This window comes from Canis lupus, chromosome 1, assembly GCF_003254725.2.
Source record: "Canis lupus dingo isolate Sandy chromosome 1, ASM325472v2, whole genome shotgun sequence".
In the NCBI taxonomy this organism is placed as follows: Eukaryota; Metazoa; Chordata; class Mammalia; order Carnivora; family Canidae; genus Canis; species Canis lupus.
In genome coordinates, this window is record NC_064243.1 from 32,808,108 (window position 1) to 32,819,877 (window position 11,770).

General features: G+C 33.1%; 1 pseudogene; it reads right to left on the minus strand.

Annotated features, from left to right (window-relative positions):
- Positions 1-9,340: 9,340 nt before the first annotated feature.
- On the minus strand, positions 9,341-9,955 carry LOC112643445 (methylsterol monooxygenase 1-like; annotated as a pseudogene).
- Between the last annotated feature and the right edge of the window lie 1,815 nt (positions 9,956-11,770).

Genomic DNA, 11,770 nt, shown 5'->3' on the forward strand with positions numbered 1-11,770 from the left:
GGAATAGTATCCTTTACAAGAAGAGATGCCAGAGGTAGATCTTTCCTTCACCACCCTTCTTCCAGCTCTGCCATCATGTGACACAGCAGCATGAAGATATCCTCTGCAAGCCATGAAGCAAACCACACCAGAATGTGTTGCTCTGAGACCTTGATCTTGAATTTCTAGTCTCCAGAACTATAAGAAAATAAATTTCTGTTGTTTAAGCCACAGTGTCTGTGGTATTTTGTTAGGACAGCCTGGGCTAATTCAGTTTTGTTCTCATTCTCAAAAGTATCAATAGATTTTGAACAAACATAATGAAAAAGACTTGAAAATATCATATAGACCAAGTGTTTTCTTCTGTTTTCTGTTTTGTGCTAATTTTTTAAATCTTGCATCTCCTTTCTTATGTTCCCTTGGACTTGAATTATTAATTCCTGGATACAGTTTAACACAGGATATTTCACCAGTCCAGGATTGGTCATTTTTCCAACCTTGAATTTCCTAGCAACTATGGCTATCCTCTTCTTAAATTTTAGTTCCTTAGAAAAGCCTTCTGTTTTTATCATTTGGACATAGTGGCTGGTGATAATAGACAGGCTATGATTTTTTGTCTTTCCTCTGAACTAGAATTCAAATGAAGGATATGCTAAACACAGCTGTTGCTGTGTATAATGACATTCAGTATGTGGATGCTGCATCCAGATTCCATTTTAGGGCAGCCATCTGTCCTTTAGTGGGCAAAATAATGGAAGATTTATACCTTCATAAAACCACACACATAAGTGCAACCTATATTCCTTCATGTGCCCTCCATGCAGTTCCACATTCACTACTAAATTTTCCTGAAGCTTTTTTCTATCTTTCAGACTATTTGGCAGTGAGATTCTGAACCTGTTAATCCTGAACATGAGGGCTTTAGCATAATATATTTTGAACCCAGTATGGTTTTCAGTAATTCTTCATAGATTGGCATGAATGTCAAGAAATTTAAAATATTAAGAAACATTTTTTATTTTTCTAGGCCTGTAAAAACTAATATTTGTTTAGCACTACAGAACTTATAAAACCTTTCCCCTTCTTTTTCAATATCCAGAACATGTGGGTTTGCTCTAATTCACACAATTCATTAGCAAAGAAACCAGAACTCACATGTTTTTCCTTCAAATACCTTGCCCTTTCACATACTCCTTATGATTACCTATTTATCTATGCACTAAATTATTTCATATTAGTTTACTTAATTATAGTTATCAATGAGAATTTTTTTAACAATTATTATGTGCCAGGAACTTTACTTATTGCTTTAAGTAAATAATTTCAGTCAACTTGATATAGACACCATTTGTTCAAAATATCTAATAAAAGGACTTAGAAAAAGCAACTGTCTACATACAGAAACAAACACACATCTTCCCTAAAGTACAAACAAAAAGAAAGCTTTCTTTTTGTAGTGGCACCTATTAACCCTGCCTGACCCCCAAGTTGTTAACCTCTCTTTTCCTGATTGAAATTAGGTAGGGTTTCCCATATTGAAAAATGTTATAATCTCACAAGCCTTGTCTGTTTATTAATTAGTTGATACATATTGTTCTAAGATTCTGTCCTATGCTTTTAACCTCTATTAACTCTAACAGGGACACCTGAGTGGCTCAATGGTTGAGCATCTGCCTTTGGCTCAGGATGTGATCCCGGTCCCAGGATCGAGTCCCACATCGAGCTCCTTGTGAGAAGCCTGCTTCTCCCTCTTCCTGTGCTTCTGCCTCTCCCTGTGTGTCTCTCATGAATAAATAAAATCTTAAAAAAAAACTCTAATAAAATTTGACTTTCATATTTGACGTCCGTAAATTTAAAATGTAAAGAAGTACAGTTATTATATGGGAAACAAGTTTCCTGTCTTCCATACGATAATACATTTCAGTTAACCACTTACTCAGAAATTTATTATTGAATACCTATCATGTGCTAAGCATTGGTGAGGGCACCAGAATCAAAGCAGAAAAAAAAACAATACATATACCCCCTTTTCTTGTGGAGCATATACCCTAATGGAGGCATCTACCCTCTTTATGCATTTCTATTGCCTTCGTATGAAAAGTTTTGATGTCCTGCTGTCAGTGTTCTGGAGACTGATTTTAGGCATTTATAAGTATGTGTATGCTGTAATCTTGCTATTCAAACTGTGGCCTACATACCCAGAGTCTTGGTATCATTGGAGGAGAAATTCCAAAGCCCAAGGTCATTTGAAATTACACTGAAGTTTAGCAAATGCTGCTTTACATGTATTCAATAGAAATGGTTTTCACCTGAGGTATATGTTCCTCTCAGTGATCTTCTACTCCTTTGTGCTTCAAAAGCACCAAAATTTTCCTATAAATGCATGTCCCTTCCATCTTCACCTTGTCTACAATGTATGTGAAGTCAGAATTCCTTTAACAAATACCAAAAGCTAGCAATCAATAATTATCTAACGAATGAATGCTCAAACACATATTTAAAAATAAATATTAAACTAACTTAATTTTAACATTTCTGAATTACATGGTATATTGAAATGGGGAACAATATACTCTGTCCATAAAAATGTCTATACACCAGTGGAGCCTGAAATATAATGTCTTTTGAAGATGAGAAAAAGCTTTCCATATATATATATATATATATATATATATATATATATGTGTATGTGTGTGTATGCATATACATGTCTATATGAATTTCTTGACATTGTTGAAAAAGGCCAGACTTTTTCAAACCTAATATATCACTACTTCTGCAGAAATTGACATAAGCAAAAGAAATATATTAATGACTTGCCTTACCTTTCACACTCTACATACCAAGCAAACAAACATTGCACACACTTGCACTAACAGCTTTGCATCTATTTTTAGGACAAGCAGCTACATCTTTCTCTCCATACTGCAGGGAGGCTAAACATTTGTGGGAAGGTGTAGTGCATTAATTCTGCTTAATACTCAAGGGCTCACATAGATAATTGTCAGTATATATTGAGAAGGCAGGCTAGTAGATTTTTTTTTCTTCAAAGCACAACAAATAACTCAAGTTTAATTGTGCATTTCTCACATACTATTGCATGACATAGTTTGGAAAAATACATTGTGAAAATGGCCAATTTCTGAATGTTGTTTTCTTTCCTATCACATTTTTCCTCAATAATATTGTAATCAATAACCCCAAAATGAAAAAAAAAAAGGATGTGTAACAAAATACATAGGCAATATACACTCTGTATGATTCTGCATTCACTTCCAATAAATACTTGATTTTATATATTAAGTAGGTATGTCTGAAGCATTGCCTCTATGATGATGTATTTCATGATTTCTACAGCATAATTCTGGAAAACTTCTTTTAAGTGTGAAATTTAGTTTTTACCTTTTATTTTGAAATAAATTTAGAATTAGAGAAGATAGCAAAGATTGTAAAGATAGTCCCGCATATCCTTCACTCAGTCCCACATTAGCTACCTCTAAAGCTAACATTTTATCTAACCATGGTATGATAGTCAAAACTAAGTAACATTGATATAATACTACTACCTACAGACATCCAGATTTTCCCAGTGTTTCCATTTATATATCTTCTATTTCAATGTTTCAAGACCAAATCTAGGATATCACATTGCATATAGGCATTATGTTTTATTTCCTCAAATCTGTGCCAATTTGTCCATCTTTATTTTTTATGACCTGACATTTTTGAAAGTTTGCTGAAGTGGTTTAATAGATGCCCTTAGATCTGCTTTTTTCTGATGTTTTCTCAGGATTAGACTGAAGATATGGATTTTTGAGGAAGCATAGTATGGAGGTGATGTGCCCCTCTGATCATGTTGCATCAGGAAATACATGAGGTCATTATTTTTACTACTGGTGTCTGTTAGGTTTCTTTTCCTCAATGTAAAATTTTGTTTTTATTTCTCCTTCTTCCTCTTCTCCTTCTCCTTCTTCTTCTTTCTTCTTCTTCACTTGTTGTACTCTAGTAGAAGCAAGTAGCTAAGTGCATTCCACACTCAAGGGGAGGAAATTAAACTCATCTCTCAGAGAGGAGTCTCAATGAATTTGTGGACATGTTCAAACCACCACAGTAACTAATACATAGTTTGGAAGATATGTTTTGAGGGTAGGCTATGCAATTTTCTTATTTTTCCTTAAGTTTCTCCTACCACATTAGTATTCCTCAATGTATCCTGCCTGCAGCAATCATGCAGTGTTCTAATGATGATTTTCTGATTTCCTTCATTTTTTCTTCATGTATTATTTGGAATTCTTCTGTAATATCTGGTAGCCTTTTTTTCTCCACTTAATTATTTATTGGATTATTTATTTAAATCACTACAGATTCAAGGATAATTTTATTCTTTGAGTTACAATCAAAGACTATCACCATTTATATTAGGGATAAAATTGTGCCAGTTGTAACAACTAGAGGCTTTTTCCTGATGGTTCTTGTGTCATCTTCTCCTCCTTCGTCTCTTCCTCTTTCATTGTCTTTTGCTTATTATTATTATTTTTGCTACTACTGTTTTTATTTATAACATTATCTTGAATTCTGGCTCTACAAGTTATCCTTAAATCATCTTACATTTTTTTCTGCCACAGCAATTTCTCCAAAAAGTCTTGGTTCCTTTAACTAGAGAATTAAAAAACAAAATATGGATGCTAAGCATTCTTCTTTGTTAGGACAGAGACTGGTTCCAACCTCCCATGGCATACAGGATTAGGAAAGGTATGTATGTATAATACACCATATATATGCACATCTCTGTTCATCCCTGTACCATCCATATGTATATTTATAAATAATAATGAGTATGTGCTCCTACTGGTATATCCCACATTCTATCATTTTTCCCTTTTCTTATTTACAACTGCTTTCTCTTACAGTAAGAAATTTGGCTTAAATTATACATATATTTATTTGTTCAAAGATAATACACATGCATAGTAGTTTCAGAATTGCTAGGTCCTTTAAGGTCCTTTAAGCTTTTTACTATATATGGGTACACTCTTTTTTTTTCTTTAGTCTTGTAGTATCTAGTCTAAACGTTTTATGAGTCACTTCAGGAAGCTCTGCTATTCCTCACTAGTCATTGTAATTATGGCATATATTAGTAATGTACTTAGCTGCCTTTGCTCCAATCTACGCTTCATAATGGGGTCTGTGCCTCATTCTGTCATTCTAGTTGATTTGAAATTTCTGGCTTTAAAAATTTGGAGATTTAAATTTGGTTGAATTTGAATTTTTTCCCCAAAATTGCATCCAATAAAATTCACTTTTTGTGGTGCGTTTGAAAAAAAACATTGAACAATGCTTCTATCACTGCAATACCACACAGAATAATTCCATCATCCCTCAAATTCCCTTTTGCTGCTTCTCGGTAGTCAACTCATCCCTTCAGTCCTGGTCCTGAAAATTATTTATGTGTTTTCTGTCCCTATAGTTTTCTTTTTCCAGAATGTTCTATAATTGAAATCATAGATTATAATAAGGTCTTGTTCCTCACACTTAGTAAAATGCTTTGAAATTTTTCCATAGTTTCTTCTTTTTTTTTTTGTAAATACATAGTTACTTATTTTTTAGTGCAGAATAATAGTATACTTGTATACTTGTATGGATGTATATCTAAGTATGTTTATCACTCATCTGTAGAAAGACATTGGGTTGTTCGCACACTTTTTTTCCAACTACGAATTAAACTGCTGCAAACATTAGCATACAGACTTTCGGGTAAATATAAGTTTTCAATTCACTTGGATAAATATGTAGGGGTGGAATTACTAAGTCTAATGGTAAATGTATGTTCAACTTTATAAAAAAGCAACTGCCAAACCACATTCCAAGATGGTTGTAACATTTTTACCTTCCTTCCAGCAATATCTGAGTTCTGGTTTCTCAGTATCATCTAGAGTTCTTGTTATTTCCAGACTTGTTTTGTCTTGTTTTGCTTTTAGCCATTGTAGCATATGTACAGTGTTATCCCATTATGATTTTCATTTGCATTTTCATAAAGATTAATGATGTTATTCATCCTTTCATAAACTGATTTATCCATATATAGTGTTTTCCAAAGTGTCTTTTCAGACCTCTGCATACATATTATTAGGCTGGTATTATTTTTGAAAGTGATTTTTAACAATTCTTTTTTATTCTAGATAGAATTTCTAATCACACATAAGTGTTGCAATACTTCATCCCAGGCATTGGATTGTATTTTCATTCTCTTAACAGTATCTTTCACAGAGCCAAAGTTTTTAATATTTATAAATTCTGATTTATCATTTTTCTTTTAAAGATCCTTCTTTTATATCCTAAAATATCTTTGCCAAATGCAAGGCCATGCAGATTTCTTCCTATCTTCAAAAGCTTTATAGTTTTACATTTTATGTTTAGATCTATGATCCATCTGGAATTAATTTTGTATAAGATGTGAGATATGTGTTAAATTTTTTTTCCACTGAATTGTCTGTATAACTTCTCAAAAAACCTTCTCAAGAGTTATTTTTTTGTGTGTCTATTCCTGGGCTCTATCTCTATTAACCAAAGTGCCTATCCTTTTGACAATAGCAAACCTCCATGATTACTGTCACTTTATAGTAAGTCTTGAAATCAGGTATTATCAAATTTCCAATTTTGTTGTTTTTTAAATTTTTGTAGTGTTTAGCTGTGCTTTTCCAAATCAATTTTTATTGCCAAGATATTGATTAGAATTGCATTGAATTGCATTGAGTCTATATGTTGAGAACTGCCATTTTCATGTCACTGAATTCTCTAATCCACAAATAATGTATATCTCCTTTTCATCAGTGTTTAATAAATTACTTAACACAGATACTGTACTTTTAATTAAATGTATAAATATTTCTTTTTTTTAAAATTTTTATTTATTTATGATAGTCACAGAGAGAGAGAGAGGCAGAGACACAGGCAGAGGGAGAAGCAGGCTCCATGCACCGGGAGCCCGATGCGGGATTCGATCTCGGGTCTCCAGGATCGCGCCCTGGGCCAAAGGCAGGCGCCAAACCGCTGCGCCACCCAGGGATCCCTGTATAAATATTTCTTTTCAGTGTTATTCTAAAAGGTATTTTGATTTCAAATATCAAATCAAGGTACTTTGATTATTCATTGCTGATATATATTATAAACATTTATAATGAATTTATAAAATATAACCTAAATGTGTATTCCTTTTTCTTTCTTTTTTTTTTTTTTTATTTATGATAGTCACACAGAGAGAGAGAGAGGCAGAGACACAGGCAGAGGGAGAAGCAGGTTCCATGCACCGGGAGCCCGACGTGGGATTCGATCCTGGGTCTCCAGGATCGTGCCCTGGGCCAAAGGTAGGCGCTAAACCGCTGCGCCACCCAGGGATCCCTGTATTCCTTTTTCTTACCTTATTGCATTTGCTAGAACTTCCAGTACAACCTTAATAGGAGTACTAACAGGATTTTTCCTGTTCTTAAATTTGGGTTGAGAGATATATGTCTAACTATTAAATATGATTTTCACCTAGATTTTTCTAAAGATGCCCTTTAGTAGATTAAGAAAGCTCTCTTTGGAGCCCGGTAGCTCAGCGGTTAAGCTCCGCCTTCAGTCCAGGGCGTGATCCTGGAGACGGAGGATCAAGTCTCAAGTCAGGCTCCCTGCATGGAGCTTGCTTTTCCCTCTGCCTGTGTCTTTGCCTCTGGCTCTGTGTGTCTCTCATGAATAAAAAAATAATTTTTTTTTAAAGAAAGCTCTCTTGTATTTTATTCGTTGATAGTTTTATTATAAATGTTGAGCTTGGTCAAGTATCTATTACATCTACTGAGAAAAACATTGTCTGTCTTTACTAATCTATTAATATGATGAATTAAATTAATGATTTTTAAATATTGAAGCAACTTTGCATTACTAGGATAAATCTATTTGATCATTATCTTGTCAAAGACACTTTTTGGATTAACTTTTCTAAAATTTTGTTGAGAATTTTTGTGTCTATTGTCACTTATGGATATTAGAATGTAATTTTCTGTATTTGAAATGTTCCCTTTTGGTTTTGATAATTCTGGCCTGATAAAATGAATAGGGAAGTAGTACCCCTTCTCTTCTATTTCTGGTAGTATTTGTGTAAAACTGGTATTATTCTTCCATATGCGTTTGGTAGAATTTTACTAATAAAAGCATCTGAGTGTGTGATTTTTTTTCTTTTGGAAGGTTTTAATGATTATTTTCTATAATATATATATAGGACTATTCAAGTAACTTATTTTACCTTCAGTGAGTTTTGGTAGTTTGACTCTCAAAAATTTTTCATTTAATCTAAATTGTCAAATTTAAGGACATAGTGTTGTTCCTATTTCCTATGTCATCAATAAATTACACCATTTTTAAATTCATGATATTATGCCTTCTCTCTTTTTCATTTGGTTAAACAGAATAGAGGTTTATCAATTTTATTGATTTTTTTAGAACCTTTGGTTTCATTGATTTTTTTCAGACCAAAAAAAAAAAAAAATCACATTTATTTCAATAGTTCAAAGTGCAAATACAGCAAGTCAGTTCACAATGTTTCAAGGTACAGTTTTAAGTATCATGAAAACTTGATATACAAAATGAAAGGGTAAATAACAGAAATAAACCTCAATTTAAAAAAGAAAATCAAATAATCCGAAAACCTTCAGACTAAAATATTCCATTTACGACAATTCGGAAACGCCTTAATTTTTAGATACCCGTAGCACATTGCCATCCAAAAGGGTTTCTCAAAGGAGAAAAACCCCAAACCAGTCAGCTCAGGACAAGAGTGGAAGTTCTTGGGGCAGGCTATTCCGATTTGGCGGCCTCACTTTGTCGATCGATATGGTTCAACCCATGATACTTGGATGTTTAGGCAAATTCTAGAAATTGTTTAAAGTTCAATTTGAGGCCAACACCCTGATAAGAGATACTGAAATGGCCACTATATATTTACAAGATTTTAAAGACCCATCTTAGCTTCAGGCCTCTGGTGTTACTGGGGGAAAGACAGACTGATACTTCATCCATTACTTAAAACCTTTCTGTAAGGTTAGCAACACGGCCTTTACAACCTCCTCACGAAAATCATACTTCACTATATATTTACTTATTTCTACACATACAGAACTTTTATGTAAAGTAGAAAAAGTTCCCACTAGGAAGATATTTAAAGGTTGTTAATGTTCTTTGTATCACTTAGCAGCCAAGACACATGTTTATTTCTGCTCCGCAGAAGCAATGTTAGCTATTCACTTCAATTCAGGAAAGGTGTATGCTTTCAGGATGGTTGAGATGAGATATTTATTGCATCTTTTTCTCAATCTTTTTCATATTTTCATTATATGCAGTAAACTGAGAGTCTGTTCCGAAACAGACTGTTTATATAAACAAACTGTTTATATATTTATATTCTTTTGTGATGTAAGAGCCTATGCAGGAAATAGTGCCAGGTATCCTCAATCACTGCACAGCCAAAGCATCTTGCCAAAAGCATATACTACCTTGGCATTCTTTCCCAATCATAAGGTATATTAAAATACTCTGTAAATTAATAAGTTCCACAGATCAAAGTAAGCTGGATACAAAAGTGATTAAAGAGAAGTACTTTAAAACATTTCCATTGGTTTTCTCATGTTTCTTGTTTATCCTTTTGAATTTTGTACTTTTTCATTAAAGGTATAAATTGACACAAAAATCCAGGTAAAGAGAACAAGAAATAAAGAACTTCGTGAACTATCAAGGATCCCCATGTTGCAATCTGGAACTTTGTATAATTATTCAACATATAGTTCCAAGCATTTTAAAATGGTTCTTGTAGAGGGTTCTCAGGTAAAAGTGAATCCACATACTCCACAGCCAAGGATGCTGAACTAAAGATGCTGATACTTTCATTTGTTGCCATTTTTCAAATCTCTGCAGAAAGCCTTAGAATTCTGGCCAAGCAGTGGGAACGCGAGCCTGGTTTCATTGATTTTCTCTATTATTTACATGTTATAATTTTTTGTTTGCTTTAAGAGTTAAATGGTGTTTCTTTAGTTTCTAGAAAATTTGTATTCTTGATTTTAGATGTTCTTCTTTAATATATGCATTTAATGGCATAAATTTCCCTCTAAAGACTGCTTTTGATGTGTCTTACACATTGCAATAAGTTGTATTTCCTTTTTGTATAACTCAAAAATTTCCAGTTTCTCTTGAGACCTCCTTTTTGATTCATGTGTTATTAGGAATGTTTTGTTTAATCACCAAATATTTGGGACTTTTCTATATATTTTCTAATGTTATATATTTTAATTCTGTTATGGTTTGTGAACATTTTTTCGTGTAATCTTCATTGCTTTAAATTTGTTAAAGTTCACTTTAGTTCCTATAATGTGATCTGTCCTTAGGAATGCTCCATAGGAACTTTAGAAGAATGTATATTCTGTTGTGGATGGTTGGAGTATTTAGAAACATTAATTATGTCATGACAGTTAATAGTACTATTGAGGTCATCATATCCTTGCTAAATTTATGCCTGATTCTGCAATTACTGAGACAGAAGTGTTGAATATTCTACATAAAAATACAAATATCCCTATTTTTAATCTGGGTTCTATTTTGCTTTATATTTTTTGGAATTCTATTAAAAAGATTATTATGTGTTATTAGATAATTGGTCTCTTTATCATGAGCTAATGTTTCTCTGGACCCCTGATAATATTCTCTGTTCTGGTGTCCACTTTGATTTTACCATTTAAATATTCTCTTGCTTAGTTTTGCATTTTTAACTACTCATCATTTTTTTTAAGGTTTTATTTATTTATTCATGAGAGACACACAGAAAGAGGCAGAGACACAGGCAGAGGGAGAAGCAGGCTCCATGCAGGGAGCTCGATGTGGGATTCGATCCCGGGATTCTGGGATCACGCCCTGGGCTGAAGGCAGGCAGTAAACCACTGAGCCACCCAGGGATACCCTCATTTTAATTTAACATTTTTGTGTACTTACAGTTAATGATTTTCTTGCAGAAAGCATATATTAGTGACATACATTTTTATGCCATTTGACATTCTTTTTATTTTAACTGATATGTTGTTTTTGCTTTTGTTTTAAATATTTTATTTATTCATGAGAGACAACGAGAGAGAAGCAGAGACATAGGCAGAGGGATAAGCAGGCTCCCTGAGGGGAGCCTGATGTAGGACTCCATCCCAGGACCCCAGGATCAGAACCTAAGCAGAAGGCAGACACTCAATCACTGAACCACTCAGGTGTCCCTGGTTTTTGGTTTTTGTTTGTTTGTTTTTATTTAAATTCGATTTGCCAATATATAAATAATATACAGTGCTCATCACATTATGTGCCCTCTTAATTGGTATGTTTAGAACATTCACATTTAAAGTGAATTTTGATAAAATTGGATAAAAACATACTGACTTAGTAGCTATTTTTTTTTATTAATTCCTTTGTTCTTTGTTTCTTTTTCCTCTTTTCATGAATTGAGGATTTTTTTAAATTCCAGTTTATTTATCTCTCTTGGCTTACATCTCTTTTATGCTAATTTAGTGCTTTCTTTAGGGTTTACAATATACATTTTTAATTAATCTGAGTCTATATATAAGTTGTACTATTTTATGTGTAATGTAAGAACATTACACTAGTATATTCTCAATTGCTTCCTACTACATGTTGTGGAATTGTCATATTCCAATTTTACTTGTGCTATATAAATAGAATGCATCACTTGCTTTTACTTGTCTGAGAAAATCTTTTCTATTTAAAAAAAAAT